At 43.7% G+C, this 24,527-nt stretch overlaps 1 long non-coding RNA gene and 1 pseudogene across 1 annotated transcript; one reads left to right on the top strand and one right to left on the bottom strand.

The window, feature by feature from the left end:
- The first annotated feature begins 16,902 nt into the window (after positions 1-16,902).
- LOC135272764 (lysosomal Pro-X carboxypeptidase-like) lies at positions 16,903-18,335 on the top strand (annotated as a pseudogene).
- A 2,158-nt stretch (positions 18,336-20,493) lies between these two features.
- Positions 20,494-23,599, bottom strand: LOC135272766 (uncharacterized). The gene is made up of 4 exons (XR_010340729.1): positions 23,569-23,599; positions 22,128-23,132; positions 21,156-21,222; positions 20,494-20,574 (listed from the first exon to the last, which is right to left on the bottom strand). It is a non-coding gene; the product is annotated as an uncharacterized LOC135272766 (long non-coding RNA).
- Positions 23,600-24,527: the final 928 nt, after the last annotated feature.

The raw sequence follows: 24,527 nt of genomic DNA, 5'->3' as shown, positions 1-24,527 counted from the left end.
AATGAAAGCACATGTCCACACATAGACATGTGCACATACTCAGAGCATTATCATTCATAATAGCTCAAAACTAGAAACAATCCAAGTGTCTATTAATTGGGAAATGAATAAGCAAAGTGCATCTCATGCATACAGTGAAATACTCTTGTGAAAGTCTTGTCATAGTCACTAAAACAGAGTTGAGAAGCCAGGAGGGAAAAACCCTGGGGACACATACCATCTCTCCAAAACTGTAATTCTCTGCAAGCCCAATTGCTAAAACTGCCTGCTGTAAACTGAAACCAGTTTTATCTACAGCTGCTGAAATAATTTTCTGCAATTCTAAAACTAGTTTTGCCCACCACCATCACTTACCAGTCAGAGCCTGCCAGCTCCCTAAAACCTTAGTAGTGCCAATGAACTTTCTCAAAGAGCAACATATAACATCTATTTTTAAAAAATAAAACCTCTAAACTTCTCCTTGTTTTTTGGACATACCAAAGACAAACCAGTCTGTGTGTATGTCCTGAACTGCAATTCTTTCTTCCCAAAGAAAATGCTACATTTAGAGATTTGCCTCTATATATTTTATTTGACTGCAACACTTTTCAGCAAGAAAAAGGAAAAAAAAACTACTGATACAGAGATGAACCTCAAAAATAGTCTGCTAAAACAGAGTGAAAGAATCCAGAAACAAAGGTTATATATTGTATGATCCCATTTATATTAAATGTCCAGAAAGGGTAAATTGATAGATAGAGAGCAGATTAGCCATTGCTAAGGGGTGGGGAGAAATAACTACAAACCAGTCTGAGGGAACTTTTGGGTTAGTGGGAATGATCTAAAACTGGATCATGGTGATAGCTGCACAACTCCCTAACTTTGTGAAAAATTATTGAATTGAACACTTACAATGAATGAATTTAAAAGTCAGTAGATTTAGCCCTTTTTTTTTTTGAGACGGAGTCTTGCTCTGTCACCAGGCTGGAGTGCAGTGGCGTGATCTCGGCTCGCTGCAACCTCCACCTCCTGTTTCAAGCAATTCCCCTCCCTCAGCCTCCTGGATTATGCCTTACCAATAAAGCTGTTTAAGGAGTCTCTCTGAGCCTATTCTGGCTTAGGAGGCCGCCTGATAAACAAACAAACAAATACATTTGCTTATTTGTAAATCTGTTTTAAAACTTGAAAACACGAACTACAGGAACCTGAAAATCCAGCTGCAGTCCGTTTGGTTCTGCTTTCCTATGAATCATCTCTACTGCTGAAGTTAAGTTAGAATTTGGAATGATTCCATGAGTTTAATGGATAGATCTCCAATATTGGTTTTATGTACCCAACGACATTTAAAGAAATAAGCATTCAGTAAATATTGTTGTCTATTTACAGAACTGTGCTGTTTTCTATGCTTTCTTTAGTGCAAGCTGCTTCACTTTGCAGGTGGTATTACTACCTGATATAAGCAATAACTAATTAAGAGCTCAGCTCCTGCACCAGAAGCCTTAAATAACAAAGCTGACCTTTAGAACTCTAAAAGGAAAATATAAGAGAATGTATTTATAATGCCAGCATAAGGAAAGTTTTCTTGGCTGGGTACTGTGGTTCACTTCTGTAATCTCAATAGTTTGGGAGGCCAAAGCAGGGAGATTGCTTGAGGCCAGGAGTTCAAGACAAGCCTGGGCTACATAGCAAAAAATTTTATCTCTACAAAAAATTTTAAAATTGGCTGGGCATGATGGTGCATACCTGTAGTCCCAGCTGCTCAGGAGGCTGGGGCATGAGGATCGCTTGAGCCCAGGAGTTGGAGGCTGCAGTGAGCCGTGGTTGTGCCACTGCACTCCAGCCTGGGTGACAGAGTAAGACTTTGTATCCAAAAAAAAAAAGAGAGAGAGAGAAAATGTTCTTAACCCCCAAAGTGCTAACCAGAAAAGTGAATGACTGATAAATTTGACTACATTAAAATTAAGACTGTTTCTTCCTCAAAAGATATCATAAAAAATGAAAAGGCAAGGCACAAACTAAAAGTCATTATTTTCAACATCTGTAACCAACAAAGGACTAATATCCAAAATATATAAAGAGTTCTTACAAATCAATAAGAAAAAAAGACAAACCCAATAGAAAAATAAGCAGATGACCGGAACAGTCTCTTCACAGAAAAGGAGCTGGAAGTGGCCAATACTTACAGGAAAAGATGATCAATATCATTAATAATCAGGGAAAGAAAATTTAGGCCTTAGCAAGATATCATTTTGTCCCCAGGAGCTTGGCAGGTGTGGGAGGGACTATGAAACACCCAGGACACTTACACACTTCTGGTAGAGGTAGAAACTGGTCTCTGGTGAGGGCATAAACTTGTAGACCCACTGTGAGAAATGATTGTAATAATGCAAGGACCCCAAGATCCCACTCAGGAATTTTTACCACAGACAAATTCTTTCATATATACATACCAGAAAAAAAGTGTAATAATGTTCATAACAGCTGTGTTTGTATGACAAAAACTTGAAACAATTCAAATGTCCCATGGCAATACAAGATGCAGTTATGTTTATCCAACAGAATAGTAAACAGCAGTGAAAAAATCCATCAGCCATAGTGAACACTCATCAACATGAAATGAACTTCTTAAATATATGAAGTCAAGAGAGAATAGCTTCAGAAGAATACAAACAGCATGATGCTCTATTCTGTACACAGTTTAAACTCACTCAAAACTGAGCACTGCCATTTAGAATTACATATATTATGATAAAATATAAAGAAATATAAAGAATGGCCAGGCACGGTGGTTCATATCTGTAATCCCAGAACTTTGGGAGGCCAAGGTGGATGGATCGCTTGAACCCAGGAGTTCGAGATTAGCCTTGGCGACATGGTGAAACCCCATATCTATAAAAAAATACAAAAATTAGCTGGGTGTGCTAGCATACTCCTGTAGTCCCAGCTACTGGGGAGGCTCAGGTGGGAGGACTGCTTGAGCCTGGGAGGTTGAAGGTGCAGTGAGCAGAGCTTGTGCCACTGCACTTCAGCCTGGGTGACAGAGTGAGACCCTGTCTCAAAAATAGATAAATACAAAGAAATATAAAGAATAAGCACTCCATTCATGGAGGCAGTTACCTTCTATGTGGAGTCAGGGGGATGCAATTCAGAAGAGGGCACAGAGACTTCATAAGTGTCGGCGATGGTCTACTTCTGCTGGGTAATGAACAGTACTTCTGCTGGGTAGTGGACAGTACTTTTGCTGGGTAGTGGACAGCACTTCTGCTGGGTAATGAATGGTACTTCTGCTGGGTGGTGGACAGTACTTCTGCTGGGTAGTGGACAGTACTTCTGCTGGGTAATGGATGGTACTTCTGCTGGGTAATGGATGGTAATTCTGCTGGGTAATGGACATTACTTCTGCTGGGTAGTGGACAGTACTTCTGCTGGGTAATGGACAGTAATTCTGCTGGGTAATGGATGGTAATTCTGCTGGGTAATGGATGGTACTTCTACTGGGTAATGGACGGTACTTCTGCTGGGTAATGGACAGTACTTCTGCTGGGTAATAGGTGGTACTTCTGCTGGGTAACGAACAGTACTTCTGCTGGGTAATGGACGGTACTTCTGCTGCGTAGTGGACGGTACTTCTGCTGGGTAATGGATGCATAGGCATTGGCTGTATTATGATGATGACGATGTGTATATCACATATAAAATATTTTTATCAAAAATATCATGTTTAAAATAAAGTTATATGACAAATAAAAATACAGTTAGATATAATTTATGTAAATCTATAAAGCACAGAAAACAAGATGTATTTTGTTTCTGGATACATACGCATATAGAAAATGTAGAACAGCCACATAAGGATACACACTAATATAATCAATTGTGGGCATTTTTGGAGAAGAACGATGTTGGTGTGTTTGTGACAAAGGGATTCCAACTGTGGTCTGTAACTTTCTCTTTAAAACATTAAAAAACTCACGCTAAGATAGTAAAGCACTGATATTTAACTCTGAGTGTTGGGTACATAGGTGTTAGAAGTACGCTTTCCAGACTTAGGATGTGCGTGCACGGGCACACACACACACACGTGCACATGCGCACACACACTACAGGACACCCAGTTAAATTGAATTTCAGATAAACAACCAACAACATTTTAGTATAAATAATTTTTTTTTTTTTTTTTTTTTTTTTTTTGAGACGGAGTCTCGCTCTTGTTACCCAGGCTGGAGTGCAATGGCGCGATCTCGGCTCACCGCAACCTCCGCCTCCTGGGTTCAGGCAATTCTCCTGCCTCAGCCTCCTGAGTAGCTGGGATTACAGGCACGCGCCACCGTGCCCAGCTAATTTTTTTGTATTAATAGAGACGGGGTTTCACAATGTTGACCAGGATGGTCTCGATCTCTCGACCTCGTGATCCACCCGCCTCGGCCTCCCAAAGTGCTGGGATTACAGGCTTGAGCCACCGCGCCCGGCATAAATAATTTTTAACAAAAACATCTCCCATTGGGACAGCCTATGCTTTGTCTGACACCCCTACTTATATTGATCTCTACATCTGAAATATAAGAAAAATATGTTTGTCCTGTTTATGTACATTATGAAAATATTAATCAGCAAAAAATTAACCTCATGGGTTTAGTGTGCACAAAACAAGGGCAGGGGACTACAGAGCATCCTGCCTCTCTGCCACGGGCTGCCTGGACCTTCAGGGATTTCTGACCAGATCCATTTGCTCAGATTGTTTAACTCCAAAAACCAATATACCCATCATGTAAACACTGTAGTTACCATTTGCTGTATGCTAAACCTTGACATGCATTATCTCATTAAACAATTCCACAGCAACTCAGTCCTGGAACTATTTTTCCTAGTTTTCTTATAATTTCTGGTACTTCCCCAAGGCCCAGAAATTTGCCAGTGTCACAGTGAGTCAAGGGTTCCAAAGCCATTGTTCTTTCCACCTGCCCTCCAACCCCCAACACGCACACAGCAATCTTTCCCAGTCCTTCATGGTCCCTCCCGTCCTGGGCTTCCCTATCCCTTTCCATCTGGTTCCTCTCTCAGCAAGGAGCATTTACTAACCTTGTGCTTTTAGCCTTCTAGATACCGATGACCCTCCTACTTAGACTGCATACTTCTTTCCATGTCACTGCCCAACCCAGCTCCAAACTTCTGCTAAACTAGTGCCTCCTGGGGAGAAGGCACTCAGGATGCATTTGCCAGTTGGTGGGTCAGCATTTTCTCTCAGGGCATTCTGGAAAGCAGCCGTGGACTTGACCACTTCCAGCAGTTCTACTTTAAACACAAAGTTCCTGGGCTTCCAATTTCCACATTAAAGTGCTCCAGTTCCTCTGGTCAGCAGAGAAACTTGGGGTCTTGCAGCCCCCTACACAGACATCATCTGGGCAGCCCAGAGACGATAGTCTGGTGAGCTTCTGTGTATAAACAGCCATGTCTATGCCTACTGCTTCATTTTAAAATGCCCTAAACACAAACCCTTTTTGTCATTTAGAAGAGCATGGAAAAAGCCCCTTCTGCCCCATGGAATAACAAAAGACCAGTTGGCTTCCTTTCAAATATGCTAATTGCCCAGCTTCCAAGTTTCAGTTCAAGGCCCATTTTTATGCCTGACTTAAAAATAAAGCCCTGACAATATGGTCTTGAATGGAAATGCTGACCACACTAACTGGTGAGAACAAGCAGCTATTCCAGGAAAGAAAACAATGGAGGCAGGCAGTGCGCGCATGTTCCGCCTGGCCTGTGTGGGGCTGTTTGTTTCCAGGCGGCCAGCCCGGCCCTACAGCTGGCTCCAGGCTCCAGAGCCGAGACCCCAGCCTGACTTCTTCACTAGAAGTTTGAGGAAATGTGATCCTATCTTTCGGTTCTCTCTGGATAAAAGTGGAACTAGCTTTACCTTTTTTTTTTTTTTTTTCCCCCAGTTACGTCGTAGGGAGAGTTTGGACACCACACTTAGGGACAACTCCTTCTGAAACTCCAGATAATGGACGTGCGCACACGGACTTGGGGACAGGTTGTGTGCAGCAGTTTGGAGTCTAGGCAGCATTTAAAACTATAGCCACAGCGTAATTCTAGCACCTTGGGAGGGTGAGGCGGGTGGATCACCTGAAGACAGGAGTTTGAGACTAGCCTGGCCAACATGGCGAAACCCCATCTCTACTAAAAGTACAAAAATTAGCTGGGCATGGTGGCGGGCACCTGTAATCCCAGCTACTCAGGAGGCTGAGGCATGAGAATCACTCGAACCTGGGAAGTAGAGGTTGCAGTGAGCCAAGATCGCACCACTGTACTCCAGCATGGACAGAGTGAGACTTTGTCTCAAATAAATAAATAAATAAATAAATAAATAAATAAATAAATAATAAATAGCCAAGCCTTCCAGACCACCTGAAACAAGTTTCAGCCAAAATAACTGGAAGGATCTCACTAAGATCACTTTTCTAGGGTGATGCAGAGAGCTGACATTATAACCCAAATGATTTGGAACTCAACCCAAAGTTTAACAGCTCTGTCTGGATAACAGCCTGGTGTTTTATGTCAATGGAGGAATCATCTCCAATTCTAACCAAAACAAATGAGAAGCTGATCTGTGTTATGTATCATCTCCCTTCATTTAAATTCCTCAGTGGGGTTGATGCTATTGTTCCCATTTTACGGATGAGGATTCTAAGCCACAGAGGAGTCGCATTAGTTAAACAAGTGACCCCAGATCATGCTGAGATGAAATTCAAAACCAAGAGTGAGATGCCACACTGCCCCACCTTTGCTACTCAAAGAGTGGTCTGGGGGACCCACAGCAGCTGCAGCATCACCTGGGCAATTGTAAGAAAGGCAGAGTCCCAGGCCCTGCCCCCGACTCCTGAATCAGAATCTGCATTTTGACAAGACCCCAGGCTTTACATGCACATGAAGGTTTGTGAAGGCCTGGCCCACACTGCAGGCCTTCTCAGAGGACCCTGCTGCCAAACAGACCCAGACCTGGAACTGTGAGGGTCTTAGAGACTGGACGTGACGTGAAGCCTGGCATCTAAGGCGAGTCGGTGCCAGGTGGAAGGAAATGCAGGTTTCAAGCATAGCAGTTATAGATGTCTCAGAGGACTACCTTGGGTGCCAGTGTAGAAAGGAACAAAATCTCCGGATTTAGATATTTTATATTCAATTTGGGTTCTGCCATTTACAGGCTACAAAACCTTGGGAAAGTTGTTCAATTCTCTGACTCTCAGCTTGTTTCCAAATTAAGAATAATGCTACATCTGAGGTTGTTCTGATGTTAAGTGAGACGATATACACACAAACATACTCAGTAGGCCCTCTCTATCTTTCTTTTTTTTTTTTTTGAGATGGAGTCTCGCTCTGTCACCCAGGCTGGAGTGCAGTGGTATGATCTCAGTTCACTGCAACCTCCACCTCCTGGGTTCAAGCGATTCTCCTGCCTCAGCCACCGAGTAGCTGGGATTATAGGCGCATGCCACCACGCCTGACTAACTTTTTGTATTTTTAGTGGAGACGGGTTTTCACCATGTTGGCCAGGCTGGTCTTGAACTCCTGACCTCAAGTGATCCACCCACCTTGGCCTCCCAAAATGCTGGGATTACAGGCATGAGCCACTGTGCCTGGCCAACCCCTCTCTATCTATGGGTTCTACATGCTTGGATTCAACCAACAATGGAGCAAAAATGTTTGAATTAAAAAAAGTGTCGATACTAAACATGTACATATATTTTTCTTGTCATTATTCACTAAACAATATAGTATAACAACTATTTACATTGTATGAGGTATTATAAATAATCTAGAGATTATTTAAAGTACTTAAGGTGTATGGCAGGATCTGTATAATTTACATGCAAAAACTGTATCATTTTTTATTGGGGACTTCATCCTGTGAGATCTAGGCATGGGGTGCTCCTGGAACCAATCCCTGTGAGTCCAAGTGACAACTGTATATGCATATACATACACGTTTTGTACATACATGAATGACACATGTGTGTATATATACACACTGGATGCATGTATATATTCATATAAACACATGTATATAATGTGGATATATGTGTATAATACACATGGGTATATATGTGTTTAATGCATATACACACATATATGGTATACATATATGAACATACATGTATATGGGTATATATGTATCTGTATATATGTATACATATACACATGTATGTATATGCATGTATGTCATCCCTTGGAATCTGTGGGGAATTGGTTCCAGAAGCTCCCCACATGCCAAAATCCCACAAATAATGAAGTCCTTGATATAAAATGATATAGTATTTACTTATAACCTATGCACATCTTCCCATAGACCTTAAATACTTAAGTACTCCAGTATACCTTAAATATACACACGTGTGTATATGTGTGTGTGTGTGTATATATATATATCTCCAAACAGTGTGTATATATACATTACAATTGACTGATTATGCATGTATATATACATATATATGTACACAGTGTGTACATATATACAAGTATAGATAATGAGAGAATGGAATGTCACAGGATATCAATAAGTGGATATTAACTATTAATATACCTATTAAATGTTATATCAACCAGCATCTGAGGGTACATTAAAAAAGGGTTTTCTTGTAAACAACAGAAACTACTCTGGCCAGTTCATGGGGTTCATTACTATTAGATCGTTTACAAAATTCCTTGAAGACCTGGAGAAGCTGACTATAGGGAGGCGGTTCCAGGAACAACTCCCAGCCTCAGCAGCACACTCTGAAGAAAGCCATCCATAAGGGGTCACCACCACACTCATGCTGCCTCCTTGGCCCTCCAAGCTGGCTGAATTACTGATTGTCTTGCCCTCTCCCCGCCCCTCTTGGCTCAGGTCCCAGTGGAAGAAGCCTCACGTTTGCCTCTCTCATTGGTGGAATCTGAGCCCATCAGGGCCCTGGTTGGGAGGAAACCTGGGAAATGGAGTTTTTAGCTTTTTGTCGACTACAAAACAAGAAGGCATTCTAGAAGGCACTGAAATGGGTGACAGGGGACAGTCTAGTATCCATCACAGGGAGCTGCAAGCTTTGTTATGCCCTAAATCAAACAATCTGATTTAGGGGTCAGGGCCTCGTCTGGGGCAGGGGCTGTGAGATGGGGATGGGGTGGGGGTGGGTGGTTGCAGATCAGGACAGATCAGCAGGTGTTGGGAACTAGAAAGCAGAATGTTGCTGGGAGCTGCAGATAGTTAAATATGTTCATGCTGGGGACTGTATCAGACTGACACACACAGCTGGAATTTGGGGACTGCTGCTGGCCAGGCCTTCTAGGGTTACATTAACAGGCTAGGCTTTCTCTCTGTGCCCACATCTGCTCACTTGGAACACAAACTGCATCTGGGTATCTCCAATCCCCATTGCAGTGCCCAGTCTGGCTTGGCCTCCCTTGGCCATGCTCCCTGCTCAAAACTGTAAAGCTAGGGGTTGGGGGTTGGGGAGCTAAGGACTTGATGAATCACAGCTGACCCTTAAATGTCACAAGTTTGAACTGCATGGGTTTACTTATGCTCAGATTTTCTTCCATCTCTGCCACCCCTGAGAAAGCAAGACCAATCCTCCTCCTCAGCCTATTCAACGTGAAGAAGATGAGGATGAAGACCTTTATGATGATCCGCTTGGACTTAATGGATAGTTAACATATTTTCTCTTCCTTGGGATTTTCTTAGTAACATTTTCTATTCTCTAGCTGACTTTATTGTAAGAATACAGTGTGTGTGTGTGTGTGTGTGTGTGTGTGTGTACCACACAAAATATGTGCTAATCAATCAACAGTTTATGTTATCAGTAAGGCTTCCAGTCAACAGTAGGCTATTAGTAGTTAAGTTTTTGGAGAGCCAAAAGAGAGATACAGAGATTTCTGACTGTGCAAGGGGTGGAGGAGGTTCAGTGCCCCTAACCCCCAGGGTGTTCAAGGGTCAGCTGTAGTTAGTCTCAGAGATGTGTCTGAGCATCACTAGATACTTCCAGTAGTGAGTTTCCAAACCATGGAAGTGAGCAGCCGAGGATAGACCGCCACTCATCAGGGGTGCTGGCCATAGGGCCTCGAAGATTCTTCCTAACCCTCCATGTCAGTACTTCTATGAGACATAATGTCTTAAGCTTCCAGAAGGAGACTCTGCTCAGGGAGAAGCTAGGCCCTGTGGCTGCCTGAAAGGAAAAATCTGGAGCCAGGTTCTCTACAACCTGCAAATCATCCCCAGAGCGGTGTCTGCCTCCATTATGTGCTGAAGCACCTGACTACCGGGCACCTTAGAAGGAGGGGATAATACTCTTACCACTGTTTTAGACAATTAAAGCACTGTTCTGCGTGCTTGTGACCCAGAACAGTTAACGCTCTTCCCAAAGGGGCCCAGCTTAGGCACCGGAAGAATTTGAGGAAATGCCCATTTTCACAAACCAATGAGAATTGACATAGAAATAGATCCTTTTTGTCAAATTATGAATGTCTGTAGATCACAACTGGTTGAGAACCTGGAAAAAAACAAAGCAAACTGCGAGCTGAGCGGATGGGATTATAATAAGGCTCTTCTTCTCTTTCATTTGGATTTCTGTTAAATATTTTTAATGAAATTTCTTTGTAGGCTTCAGAAAAAAAGAAATCACTTCTCTGAGCTTAAAGGGCCTTTTATTAATCATGAGAGCAGGAAGACAAACGTGTTCCTAAATTTATCTCATTTTTTCTTTGGTGGCTGATGTAGTGGATCAAAGGCTTTGGGTCCACATATTAATAATTCCAACTACAAAAATAATAATAATAATAATTCCAACTACAAGTTGCCTGAGCCCTGGGCCCTGCAGTTTGCCATCTATGTGTGCTCGTTGTTCTCATTGGTTTGGTTTGATACAGCTGGGTGGTGTTGGTTTGGGGTGTTGGCATCCACACAACATCAGAAGGGACAGGACACTGGGGCCTTTTCCTTTCTTATAAAAACCAAAATATTCCTCCACCATCGACAGGCTTTGACACTGACTTCCGGATGAAGATGGCAGATTGAACACCTGCATCTAATTCTGACCTCTCCTGAAGCCCTACCAAACCACAGTAAAGAGAGAACAGTGAGGTTTTGGAAGTTAGAAAACTCTTGAAAGCTAAATCTGGCAGTGCAGAAAGCTAAGCTCAGCGTGATTTCCATCACAGCACCCTCAAACAGCTCAAGAAGGCACTTGAAGTGGGGGAGAAGCGATGGGGGTGGTTTCCCCATCCCCACTCCCCCACTGCCTCTCCCCAACCCCATCAGGAGCCTGGAGATTCAGTCTGTGGAGACAGCAAAGAGAGTCTCAGGACTGAGAACATCAGGCACAAGGAAAGGTAAGTCTCCTAAAAGCATGAGGCAATGAAATGAGTTATGTCTGCTGGAAGCTGCAGTGGGCAGCCTCTTCTCTCACTCAGCTCCCAGAATGCAGGCAGGCAGGTCTTGACCCTCTAGGCAAGATGCTGAAAGCTTCTCCTCAGGGGAATCAGATGGCCCAGAGGAGAGACCTGAAGGTACTGATGTCAGGGGTTCCCCAGCACATGGCCCAGCCAGATAACTCGACTGAGAAGTTAACAGTCAACAACTCCCACCACCTCCCCACCACATTCCCCCAGTACAGAATGTCCAAACAGCCTTTCACTCCTGGGCTCTAAACCCAGGGAGATGGTGCCTTTAAGAGATGGCTCTAAATCCATCCCTTTTGACCTTCACGGTGTAGCTATCTTGAATCTCCTCCTATCAAGTAATAGATCCTTCTAATCAGCAGTGGAAACGTGATCAAGTCGCTTCCATCTTTAGTATCCTTCCTTCAATGCCCCATTGTCTTCAGCTCCACACCACACTTCTTCTCCCTATTAAAGTCACATGTTCTCACCTTCCAGTTGTATTTCGACCCACTGCATACTATCTTGTATCTCACAACCCAGAAAATCTGTCTCACGCAAGGAAGGGCATGGGAATTGCTAACAACAGAGACATCTTGGTCCTTCTCTTCTCAACTTGGCAGCAACATTCAATAGTGTTGATATCACCTTCCTAAGATATTCTCTTCCATCAGTTGCCACAAGCATCCTCTTCTAGTTTCTCTCCTGTTTAGTGACCACTTCTCAGCTTCCTTTGCTGCCTCATCCTTCCCTCCCCAACCTATAAATCCTGGCATTCTTCAGGGTGCGGTCCTGGGCTTTTTGTTTCTCTGTGCTCTCTCCTTAGTGGATCCTATTCATTTGATTCCCAAATGTGTACCTCTCATTTTTGTCCAACGTCAGCCTTGGAATTCTAACCGGACTCATCATTTCCCCTCCAAATTCACCCCTCCCCCAAAGCCCCTGTGGCAAATGATCAGTATCTGTGGAGTTGCTCGAGTTGAACACCACATTGAGAATCATCTTTGACACCTCCTTTATGTCCCATGTCCAAGCCTTTACCAAGTCCTGTTGATTATATATTCAAAACATACCACAAGTCCATTTCTTTGTGTCCATCTTCATGACCAGTACCCTGGTCTAGGCCCCTGCTATCTCTTGCCTCCTGACAGCTTTCCTTATATTCATTCTTGCCCTTCAGTATCACCCCCCCTGCTTCAGACAGTCCAGTGGGTGCACTTTCTATTGTATCTAGGATGGGAACAAAATCTTTAACTTGGCCTCTAAGATGCGAGGTAATCTAGTTCCTCCCTGTCTAGTTTTCGTTCCGGCCATTCCAGCCTCTTGGGTCTCCCTGCCCCTGGGCTTTTGCCCTTGTTACTTCCTCTGCTCCCCAGTATCTTTCTTCATTCACCTCCATATTCAGATAACCCCTCTTTATCCTTCAAATCTCCATTAAATCACTTATTTAAAAAATTGTCTCTGATTCCCCACTCCTACACCACATTCCCATTTAGATGGGACCCCGTGATGTTTGCTATGGTTTGAGAGTCCCCCGGCAAAACTCCTGCTGAAATGTAATTGCCAATGTCATGATGCAGGAAGATGGGACCTTTAAGAGATGACTAAGCCATTAAGACAAATTAACGTCTTTCTCAAAAGACTAGGTGAGTTCTCTCAGGAATGGATTAGTTCTTGCAAGAATAGGTTGTTACAAAGCCAGCTTGCTTCTCTTGCTTTGTCTCTCTGCACAAGCCCGTGTCCCCTTCTGCTTCTTTATCATGCTGTGATGCAACACGAGCCTCACCAGAAGCTGGGCAGATGCCAGCGCCACACCCTTAGGCTTTCCAGCCACCGTAACTGTGAACCAAAGAAATCTCTTCTTTATAAATTACTCAGCCCCAGGTAGTCGGTTATAACAATGCTAAACAGACTAAGACAATGTCCATATTCTATTACAGCAACACTAAATGAACTAAGACAATTTCAGTCTCATAGCAGTCACATTCTCCTTTGTAGCACTTGTATGATAGCATTAGTTGTGCAAGTGTTGGTGCCTTCTCCACTAGATTATGCATGATGAAGATGGAGACAATGTCTCTCTTGTTCAATGATGTAACCTCAGAACCTACCATAGGGTCGAGAGCATAGTATGTGGTCAATATATATATATATATTAGATAGAATCTTGCTCTGTTGCCCAGGCTGGAGTACAGTGGCATAATCTCGGCTCACTGTAACCTCCACCTCCCATGTTCAAGTGATTCTCCTTCCTCAGCCTCCTGAGTAGCTGGACTATAGGCATCTACCACCACACTCAGCTAATTTTTGTATTTTTAGTAGAGACGGGGTTTTACCATATTGACCAGACTGATCTTGAACTCCTGATCTTATGATCCACCCACCTTGGTCTCCCAAAGTGCTGGGATTAAAAGCATGAGCCACCGCGCCCGGCCAATAAATATTTTAAATACGTGATCATGAAAGCTATTCTTGAATTCAAGGAAATCTTCTGGAGCATTTTTTAAAATTTTATTTTTGGATCTGCAATCTTCTAGGGGAAAAAGAACACATCTTATATTCCATGTCACCCTTTTAAAATTGCAATGTTTGTCAATCCTCAAATATACATTAGCATGTTGCAGTAATTAGTACTGTCTTATATTTTGCTATCTTTACTACAACAAAGGGGATGCCAGGGAAATTCCCCTTGTGGGTCCTGAATATCCAATCCAATGTTGCCTTATTTCATGACTTCTTCCTTTTGGTCCTCAGGCTATCCCTTAAAGTGGCTCAGCTTAACTGTAGGCCACAAGCTACACGAGGGGTCTTCAAAAAGTTCATGGAAAATGCATATAATGAAAGAACTATACAATGGAAATAGAAATGGAAACTATGGTTTTCATTTTTTGTGCCAAAATAAATTCATACTAATTTGTTATAACATGTCTGAACAGGATATAGTTTGAGACACTAAGAAAGATTTCCTCATTTTGAAAAGAGCTCCTATCAGAGCAACATGAATTCTGCTAACACTGAAGCAAGAACAAACATCCAATTTATGGTGATGCTGGGGTAAGAAGAATGGTGAAATCACTGACGCTTTATGAAAACGTTATAGGAACAATGCTCTGAAGAAGTCAGCAGTTTACAAACAGATAGCTCATTTTAAGAAGGAACAAGATGATACTGAAGATGAAGCCCACAGCAACAGACCATTCACATCAATTTTTGAGGAAAAAAATTCATCTTATCCATGCCCTAACTGAAGAGGACCAATGATTAACAACAGAAACAGGCTAGGCATGGTGACTCACGCCTATAATCCCAGCACTTTGGGAGGCAGAGGAGGGTGGATAACGAGGTCAAGAGATCGAGACCATCCTGACCAACACGGTGAAACCCCGTCTCTACTAAAAAAATACAAAAATTATCTGGGCGTGGTTGCATGTGCCTGTAGTCCCAGCTACTCGGGATGCTGAGACAGGAGAATTGCCTGAACCCGGGAGGTGGAGGTTGCAGTGAGCCGAGATCACGCCACTGCACTCCAGTCTGGCGCATGGCAACGGAGCGAGACTCTGTCTCAAAAAAAAAAAACAGAAACAATAGCCAACACCATACACATCTCAACTGGTTCAGCTTACACAATTCTGGCTGAAAAATTAAACTTGAACAAACTTTCCACTTGATGGCTGCTAAAACTGTTGCACCCGAATCAGCTACAGACAAGAGCAGAGCTTTCAATGAAAGTTTTAAAGAAGTGGGATCAAGATCCTGAAGCATTTCTTTGAAGAACTGTAATGGGAGATGGAACGTGGCTTTACCAATATGATCCTGAAGACAAAGCACAACTAAGCACTGGCTACCAAGAGATGGAAGTGGTCCAGCCAAAGCAACAGTGGACCAGCCAGGGGCAAAGGTCATGGCAACAGTCTTTTGGGATACTCAAGGTATTTTGTTTGTTGACTTTCTGGAGGGCCAAAGAACAATAGTATATGCTTATTTTGAATGTGTTTTGAGAAAGTTAACGAAAGCTTTAGTAAAAAAATGTCCAGGAAAGCTTCACTAGAGAGTCCGTCTCCATCATAACAACGTTCCTGCTCATTCCTCTTAACCAACAAGGGTAATTCAATGAACGTTTCAGTGGGAAATCATTAGGCATCCACCTTATAGTCCTGATTTGGTTCCTTCTGACTTCTTTTTTATATCTTAATCTTAAAAAAATTCTTAAAGCGCACTCATTTTTCTTCAGTTAATAAATATAAAAATGACTGTATTGACATGGTTAAATTCCCAGGACCCTCCGTTCTCTAGGGGTTGACTAGATGGCTAATATCGTCACTTACAAAAGTGTTTTGAACTTGATGGAGCCTGTGTTGAGAAATAAAGTTTATAATGCTAGGTCTGAGTTAAAGGAGTGTGATTGGCTGTTAGTGATGCAATCTGACTGTGGTGTATGTGTGCATGTGTGGGCCAGCCCTGAGTGCCCAGCCTCTCTTCATCACAACTATGACTGCTCCCAGCTAGACTCGGAGAGGGAGCAGCTCTTGAGCCTTCCTAACCTGGACTTTTTTTTTTTTTTTTTCTTGAGACAGAGTCTCTCTCTGTTGCCCAGGCTGGAGTGCAGTAATCTTGGCTCACTGCAACCTCCGCCTCCCAGGTTCAAGTGATTCTCCTGCCTCAGCCTCCTGAGTAGCTGGAATTACAGGCGCCCACCTCCACGCCTGGCTAATTTTTTGTATTTTTAGTAGAGATGGGGTTCCACCATGTTGGCCAGACTGGTCTCAAACTCCTGACCTCAGGTGATCCACCTGCCTCGGCCTTCCAAAGTGCAGGGATTGCAGGCATGAGCCACCGTGCCTGGCCCAGCCTGGACTATTTTGTGCACTGCCCAACATCTGCTGGTGGAATTATCCTTTGCTATCGACTAAATGTTTGTATCCCCCTCAAATGTGTATGTTGAAACCTTAATTCCCGATGGAATAGTATTAGGAGATGGGGGCCTTTGGGAGGTAATTAGGTTTAGATGAGGTCATGAGGATGGAATTAGTGTTCTTATAAGAAGAGGAAGAGACACCAGATCCCCCATCCCCTGCCATTCGGGGACACAGCGAGATGGTGGCCATCTGCAAGCCAGGAAGCAGTCCCTCTCCAGGAACCACATCAGCCAGAACCTTGATTTTGGACTTCCGGCCTTTAGAACTATGAGAAATAAATTTCCGTTGTTAAAGTCACTTAGTCCATGGCATTTTGTTATAACAGCTCAAGCCATCTAAGACATTTCCCAGCTCCCCCTTCCATAAATCTGCCCTGTATTCTCCCCCGGCTAGGGGCTGTCCACTCCCTCCCTGCCTCTGGGTGGAAGGCAGCTGTTGAGTTTACTTTTGTGTAACTCTTATCTGGTGAAACTTTGTTGTCTAAGTGCTTACTCAGAGAAAAATAACCTACTCTTAAACTCAGCCTTGAAACTAGAAAATTACTTTTTAAATAGAGAAAACATTCACTTAAGACGGCTTTAGACCTGCACTGCAGCCACCAGCCTGAGCCATGGGCCACCAAGCCCTCCTGCTTCTGCTGGTGGCTTTCCTGGTTCCCGGGACCACCACAGCTCTCCAGCTGGCCTTAAGGGCTCTGGGAAGCCTGCACTTGCCAGCCAACCGCACATCCCACCCGGCTGTTGCCAAGAACTACTCGGTTCTCCACTTCCATCAGAGGGTTGATCATTTTGGATTTAATACTGTGAAAACTTTTTTAACAGCAGTATCTAATAGCTGATAAATGCTGGGAGAAAGAAGACAGGAACATCATCTGGTTTTGCAGTAATACATGGTTCATGCGGTATACAGCTGAGGAACTGAAAGCTACGTTGGTGTATGCTGAACAGCGATACTGTGGAGACTCCCTGCCCTGTGATGACCCATTCAAGGATTCTGGACACTTGGATCTCCTGACATCAGAACAAGCTCTGGCTGATTCTGTAGAGCTAATCAAACATTTGAACAGAACAATCCTAGGAGCTGAAAATCACCATGTTGTGGCCCTCCGGGGTCCATACGGTGGCATGCTTGCAGCCTAGTTCAGGATGAAATACCCTCATATGGTAGTTGGAGCTCTTGCAACTTCTGCCTTTATCTGGCAGTTTAAGGATTTAGTACCTTATGGTATATTTATGAAGATCATAACTACAGATTTTAGGAAAAGTGGTCCATATTGTTCAGAGAACATCCACAGGTCCTGGGATGCCATTAATTGACTCTCAAATATGGGTGGTAGTTTGCAGTGGCTTACTGACATTCGACATTTGAAAGGCTGGATCTCTAAAAACTGGGTGAAACTTGCAGTGGTGAGCTATCCTTATGCCACTAACGCTTTATAGCATTTGCCTGCTTGGCCCATCAAGGCCATGTGCCAATATTTGAGAAAAACCAATGTATCAGATTCATTGCTGGTGCAGAATATTTTCCAAGCTGTGAGTGTATATCCTAATGATTTGGGCCAGGTGATGTGCCTGAGTAGTTCAGAGGCAACAGCTAGCACTCTGGAATTCCTGGGTTGGAGTTATCAGGCCTGCACAGAAATAGTCATGCACTTTTGTATCGATGACCTGTTTGAACTTCACTTGTGGAACTTGAAGGAGTTTTCTGATAAGTGTTTTAAACAGTGGAGTGTGAGACCAAGGCCCTCCTGGATCACTACTATGTATGGAGACAAAAAAATAGTTAGCACATGGACATTGTTTTCAGCAATGGTAAACTAGACCCCTGATCAAGAGGTGGAGTAACCAAGGACATCGCAGACACCTTTGCTGAATTCACCATCTCAAAAGGGCCCACCGTTTAGATCTCTGAGTCAACCATACCTGAGATCCCACGTGTGTACTGTTAGCCCCCTCCTTGGAAGTTAGACACGTGAAGAAATGGATCAGGGATTTCCACTACAGGGCGGGAAAGCAGCACTCAGAAACTTTTGGACATTGTTAGTTTCTTCTTTTATGTTCACACCACCCACGTTCCTGTTCACTTTGGTTTTCTACATGTAATTACTTTCCCTTGTTCCTCACTCAGTTTGATGGCACCAAGGTGGAGACAGAAGAGAGGGTGATGGTGGTGACAGCAGCCATCCCAGGAGTGTGATTTCCTGGGCTCTCGCTGTCTTTATGCTACCTCCAGGAAGATTCTCTTCCTGATCTCTCTCCCACACCATCGGTGGTCCTCATCACTGGAGCAGAGTTCCTGACTGCCTTTCACAGAGGAAGAGTCATTTCCTGTGTTTCTCTGCAATCAGGGATTTCTCCTTGGTTTTGAGGTTGAAGTCTCTTTGACCCATTTAAAAGTCCCCACCCCTACCCCAACAAAAAGGAAAAGCAGAGGATAGATAAAAATGATGTAATTGCAGCTGGTAGGATGTCTGATGCCAATCCAGGAAATAGGAGCCATTTCTTTTGTACTAGATTTAATGATTTAATGACTTTGAACTGTGCTGTATTTTTTTTTTTTTTTTTTTTTTTTTTGGTAGAGATGGGGATTTCACCATGTTGCCCAGTCTGGTCTTGAACTCCTGAGGCTCAAGTGATCTTCCTACCTCAGCATCTCAAGTGCTGGGATTACAGGTATGAGCTGTCAACCCAGGCCTGTGCTTTAAATAAAGAATAAGCCTGGACCTTTAAAAAAATATGGCCTTTGGGAGGCTGAAGTTGGCGGATGATGAGGTCAGGAGATCAAGACCATCCTGGCCAACAAGGTAAAACCCCATCTCTACTAAAAATACAAAAATTAGCTGGGTGTGATGGCACATGCCTGTAATCCCAGCTACTTGGGAAGCTGAGGCAGAAGAATTGCTTGAACCCGGGAGGCAGAAGTTGCAGTGAGCTGAGATTACGCTACTGAACTCCAGCCTGGCGACAGAGCTAGACTCCATATTTAAAAAAAAAAAAAAAGGCTTTACATGCACAGGTACAGGCAGAGCTCACACTTTCTAACCTTTCTCATTGTACCTATTATACTGATATACTGCCGTTGACTAAGTCATTCCCCTATTGTTGGTTCTGCAAGTTATTTCCAAGTTTTTATTACTACAAACAGCAGCAATCTGGACATTTTACTACTGATTGCTGTTCTCTAACTTTTAGACATTTCCTCAGAGTTTCCTGGTTAAAGAGTACGTGTTATCTCACAGCTTTTTTTTTTTTTTTTTTTGAGACAGGGTCTGGCTCTATTGCCCAGGCTGGAGTGCAGTAGCACGAACTCAGCTCACAGCAACTTTCACCACCCAGGCTCAAGCGATCCTCCCATCTCAGCCTCCTGATTACAGGTGCACACCACCACACTCAGCTTTTTTTTTTTTGTAGAGACAGGGTTTCACCATGTTGGCCAGGCTGGTCTCTAACTCCTTACCTCAAGCGATCCGCCTGCCTCAGCCTCCCAAAGTGTTGGGATTACAGGCATAAGCCACTGGGCCTGGCTATCTCACTGCTCTTAGAGCAAAGGCCACATTGCTTTGCAAAAGTCACTATGATATGTAGGGTACGAGTGATGTGCAAATGAGCCTGTTCTATCTCATACCTACCAGTACTAAGTAGCGTCATTTCTCTTTATTTGAACTAGTTTAAAATATACTTATTGGGCCCTTAGAATTATTTAATTATTCATTTCTTTCTACGCAGAGTTGTTTACATTGTAATTAACAAAATGCTAACAACACTCAGAAATCAATTTGGCAAAACAATTTCCGATTATTTTGCCAACAATCCAAAATCTCTGCCTGAAGACTCACAGATTCAATTCTGACACAGCCCTTTTCCTGTTCTTGAATGGGTAAGTTATTGGTTTTTAATATGAGTTAAACTTGAAAGGATTTATGAGGACGAATGGTGAGTGACAAAGCAAGCAAACGAATAGATAAGCAAGAAGGTATTTCCTTTTCCAGCACAGGCCTCCTCAAAGTCACTGTGTTCGTTGCAGGCCATCTAGTGGATCCACGTGGGAAAAATGTCCAGTGCTGAGGGAGGGGAAGGAGAGAGGGGAGCTGTTTTCCCAGGTGCGCACAGATCCAGCAGGCTCTTCAGACACAGGACGCCAACTTAGGGTCCTGTTCCTCACAGGAGGAAGAGTTGTAGGATCCTCTGCTCCCAGCAGTTCCCAAGTACTATCATTCTGCGTTTCCTGGGGAGATGATCCGGCCAGCCTCTTCCTGGTGTGGGTGTGTGGGAACCAGCAGGGACTGGAACACAGTTGTTAAGATCTGCTTATGAAACTGCTTAAAGTTGGGGATTCAGTGAAAGACACGACTTTCTAGCACAGAAAACTTCCCCCAACTTCCGTAAGCTGAGGTGCCAACATTACAGGCTTTTATTCCTTTGCCAACCATTCATGTAGTCCCCTGTATATGGGCCAGGCTATGTGCATTCTACAGGTGACTCTAGCTGGGGTTGAGTCCAAAGTAGAGGAAAGGACTCAGTTGTGAAAAACCAGTAAACGGTAGACAGCAATGAGACGGGCATGGGGCCACTCTATGATAGAGAAGCAGAGAAGGGTCTGTGGAGGAGGTGGAATTTTCTTTTTCCTCATAAGCTTAAATTTGGCTTTATTTAAACAAAATGACACATAGTTCCCTCCTTCCCCTAAGCACTTCCATTCCCAACAGGTGACCACTGTTTGGAGTTGGCTTGGTATAATTATTTCCAGGAGGTGGATTTTAAACTGGGTCTTAATGATGAGATTTGGTCAGTGGAGGGGATGGGCGAAGAATGATGTGCTGGGACTCTGTGGAGTGGGAAGAGTTAACTATAGATGGGCACAGACCTGTTATCATTGTGAAATTCTAATTGTCTAATATCCTCAGGTCCCTTGAGTTTCTGACAGTCTTCATCTTAAAAAAATAAAAAAGAAGAAAGAAAGAAAGAAAAGAAAGAGGAAAAAAAGAGTTAATTCATTCCAGACACCTGGATTCCTTCAGTTTTTTTTTTTTTTTTTTTTGGCTTTCTTCTTTGATTTGACCACTGAGTGAACCCAAGATGATGAATCATGAGGCTTCACCTCACAAATGTTCTATTGCAAGGCCTTTGACTTTCAGAACTTTTTTTATTGCATTCAGATTCTCAGGCAACTCGATATTTTCCTGCACTCCCTGGCCCTTGCTGGGAAGGGTGGCATTTATTTGCCTGTAATTGTCGGGGCTTTTGCTATGCAGAAGCATGTACTTAACTCCTGATTCAGTTACTCACAGCCTTGTTCTCTGTAGACCTCCTGGACTAGTTTCTATGCCCTTCTCCCAGACAACCTATACTAAACTCCGTCAGAGTACTTAACAATCCATATTGAAAACTGCTACTAATTGTTTGACTATATGCAGACCATAAAGCCCATGGAAGCTGTCTACTCACTGTGGTAGGCTCAGTGCCTAGGATCTTAAGTATCTGCAGAATGAATGTATGAGTAATGAACAACCAATGTCCTAGAGGAAACCTATTGCAGGAGTGGCTACAGAGTAAGTACATTAGCCACAGGGCACAAGGGATAAACAGATAACTCACTGCCAGCTCAGCACTGCTCCCCACACAGGAAGTCTGAGGTTAGCCTCCTTTGTTGATGCCCGACTCATTTGTTCTTGAGGAGTGTTAGAACATTCTGGGATCACACTGTTCAGTGCGTGACACACATTCTCCCCAACCCTTTTCCTCTACCTCTTCCCCAGTCAGTTGTGACCCACAGTCAGCACATGCTACAAAATCATCCTTAGCACATGGATGGCACCACTCCATGGCCTGTGCTTACCTCCCCTCCTGGAGCCTCAGAGGGAGCCAGCCTGCTGCACAGAGTGTGGACAGCCCAGCCACAGGCAACTGCCCCAGTTCCAGGGTCCACACTGAACCCTGATCCACATTTCCTGTTGCTCTTTTCCTTAACTCTTCAGTTTCTTGATGTCCTCCTCAGCCTCTTCATGTCTGCCTCAGGTCCTCTGAGCTAGTCAGGAGAGGCTAGAAGCTGCTGCAGTAACAAGCATCCTCCAAATCTTAATGACCTCATACATTAAGTTTGTAACTGTCATAGGTCTATTGCCTGACATGTGCAGCAAGTCAATATGCCAAGAGATTGGGTCACAGCAGAGAAATAGGTTTAATCATAGGGCCAATGAATGAGGAGATGGGAGAAACCCTCAAATCTGTGTCCCTGATGAGTTAGTGTTTTTAAGGGTTTCAGAGTGGGCTGAAGTGTGGAGAGAGTTGATTGGTAGAAAAGTGCAGGGTGAAGTCATGGGGCAGGAGAGGAAGAAGCTGGATTCTCATGATGATTTTGTTTCTCTGTGGGGGTCTTCAAACTGGTTGGTTGTCAGTTGTTCCACTGAAATTTGGGATCTGGAAAACATCTTCAGGAATTCTTAAACAAAAGTCTCTAACACCAGAGATCCTATCTATAGGAACAATGGGGATGCCAGTGGTCGCTATCCAGTGCTGCGTGACTTTCCCTTATAAGGAAGTGGGTCAAAGGGCAGCCTGATACTGGGCACAGGGGCTCACACCTGTAATGCCAGCATATTGGGAGGCCAAGGAGGGTGGATCACTTGAGCCCAGGAGTTTGAGGCCAACTATTAGGCAACACAGCAAGACCCTCTCTCTACAAAAAAAAGTTTTAAAGGAATTATCCAAGTGTGGTGGCATTTACCTGTGGTCCCAGTTACGCAGGAGGCTGAGGTAGAAGGATCACTTGAGCCCAGGAGGTTGAGGCTGCGGTGAGTCATGATTATACCACTGCACTCCAGCCTGGGCAATGGAGCAAGACCTATCTCAGAAAAAAAAAAAAAAAAGTGCATCCTGATTAATGCTTAATTATAACTATATTTCTATCCAGACTTCTTGTCAATCATATGAGGATGGCTTCAAGTTTGTTTCTTGCTGGTCCTACATGTCTATTACGGGTTGGCAGGGATTTCTACAAACATTTAAGGACCCAGGTTGATAAAGGTTTCCCCACACCCAAGTCCTGATCACTGTGGCATGAGAAGGAGGCAATGCAACAAATAGCACACAAGCCCGCAAAGCTCACATTTCAAGGCCAAAGCAAGTCATGTGAACAGGCCTAATTTCAGTGGGTGCACAGAATTAAAATCTTACCATGAACTAGAAGGAGAAAAGAACTAGAATAGTTGTGGATGGCTTTAGTGACTGCAGCCTCCCCTCTTACTGACAGTGTGCGGAGACCCGCCAGCCCTGCTGACCTTGGCTGTCCTTCCTGGCTCAGCTTGGCTCACTCCTTCCATTTTAATCCCCCCACGGGTTGCAGGGGAAAAAAATCTCTCTGGCTGAGGAAACCAACCACTACTTCCTGCCAGAGGAAGGAACAGATCATCATTCATGGGAGATGAGAGTCATGTTGTTAAGCAAAATTCCCAGAGAATTCCCACTCTCTTAAGCCAGTAATTTTTACTCAGCCAGTCAGGTAAGTTCCACAAACATTTCTCAAGCACCTATTACGTACCAAGGACCCTGGGAGTTGCTGGGTTACACGTTTTAAACACACACAGTCCTGGCTGTGAAAGAACTCTGATACTAACATGCAGGCAGGCACATTCAAAAACCTCCCAAGCAAGTCTTGCCTTTGCAGAAGTACTGACGGGGCAGGAGGAAGGCGTTCCTGGGGAGCCAATGGGGAGACTCGGCATGCTTCTCAGGCCAAACTCAGGAGCTGATAATGTTCTCTTCAGCAGAGAAGTTGCATCCAGGAATCTTACCGCTGCCTGCTCTGGGCAGGATAAAAATGCATCATTTTCAACAAACCGACGCCTTTCTGAGAGATGCCAGTGCGTGATGTGGTGAACGGTCTTAGCATGGGTTCAAGTCTCAGCTTTTCCACTTACAAGTGAATGGCTCTCTGGGCTTTTTTCTCATCTCTAAAATGTTGTTTCTGTGAGGATTAGATGAGACAGTGTCTGCAAGCCACTCACCACAGTCCCCTGAAGGTAGCGGGCAGCCAGGAAGCATTTGCCTCTGCTGACATCTTTGAGGTTTGTCTGAGCATCTGCAGTGGATGCCCAATGCACTTGACACTCAAAGTGGATTCCTTTTTATCACACATACACCATTTACAACAACATGTTTTTAGTAATAATCATTGTAGTAGTCTGTTTTTATGCTGCTGATAAAGATATACCTAAGACTAGGCAATTCACAAAAGAAA

The sequence above is a fragment of the Aotus nancymaae genome, unplaced genomic scaffold (genome assembly GCF_030222135.1).
Source record: "Aotus nancymaae isolate 86718 unplaced genomic scaffold, 86718_ANA_hifiasm-v0.15.2.pri h1tg000131l, whole genome shotgun sequence".
Taxonomy (NCBI): domain Eukaryota; kingdom Metazoa; phylum Chordata; class Mammalia; order Primates; family Aotidae; genus Aotus; species Aotus nancymaae.
Note: the sequence above shows the minus strand (reverse complement) of the source record. Positions and strands in the feature narration are given on the sequence as shown.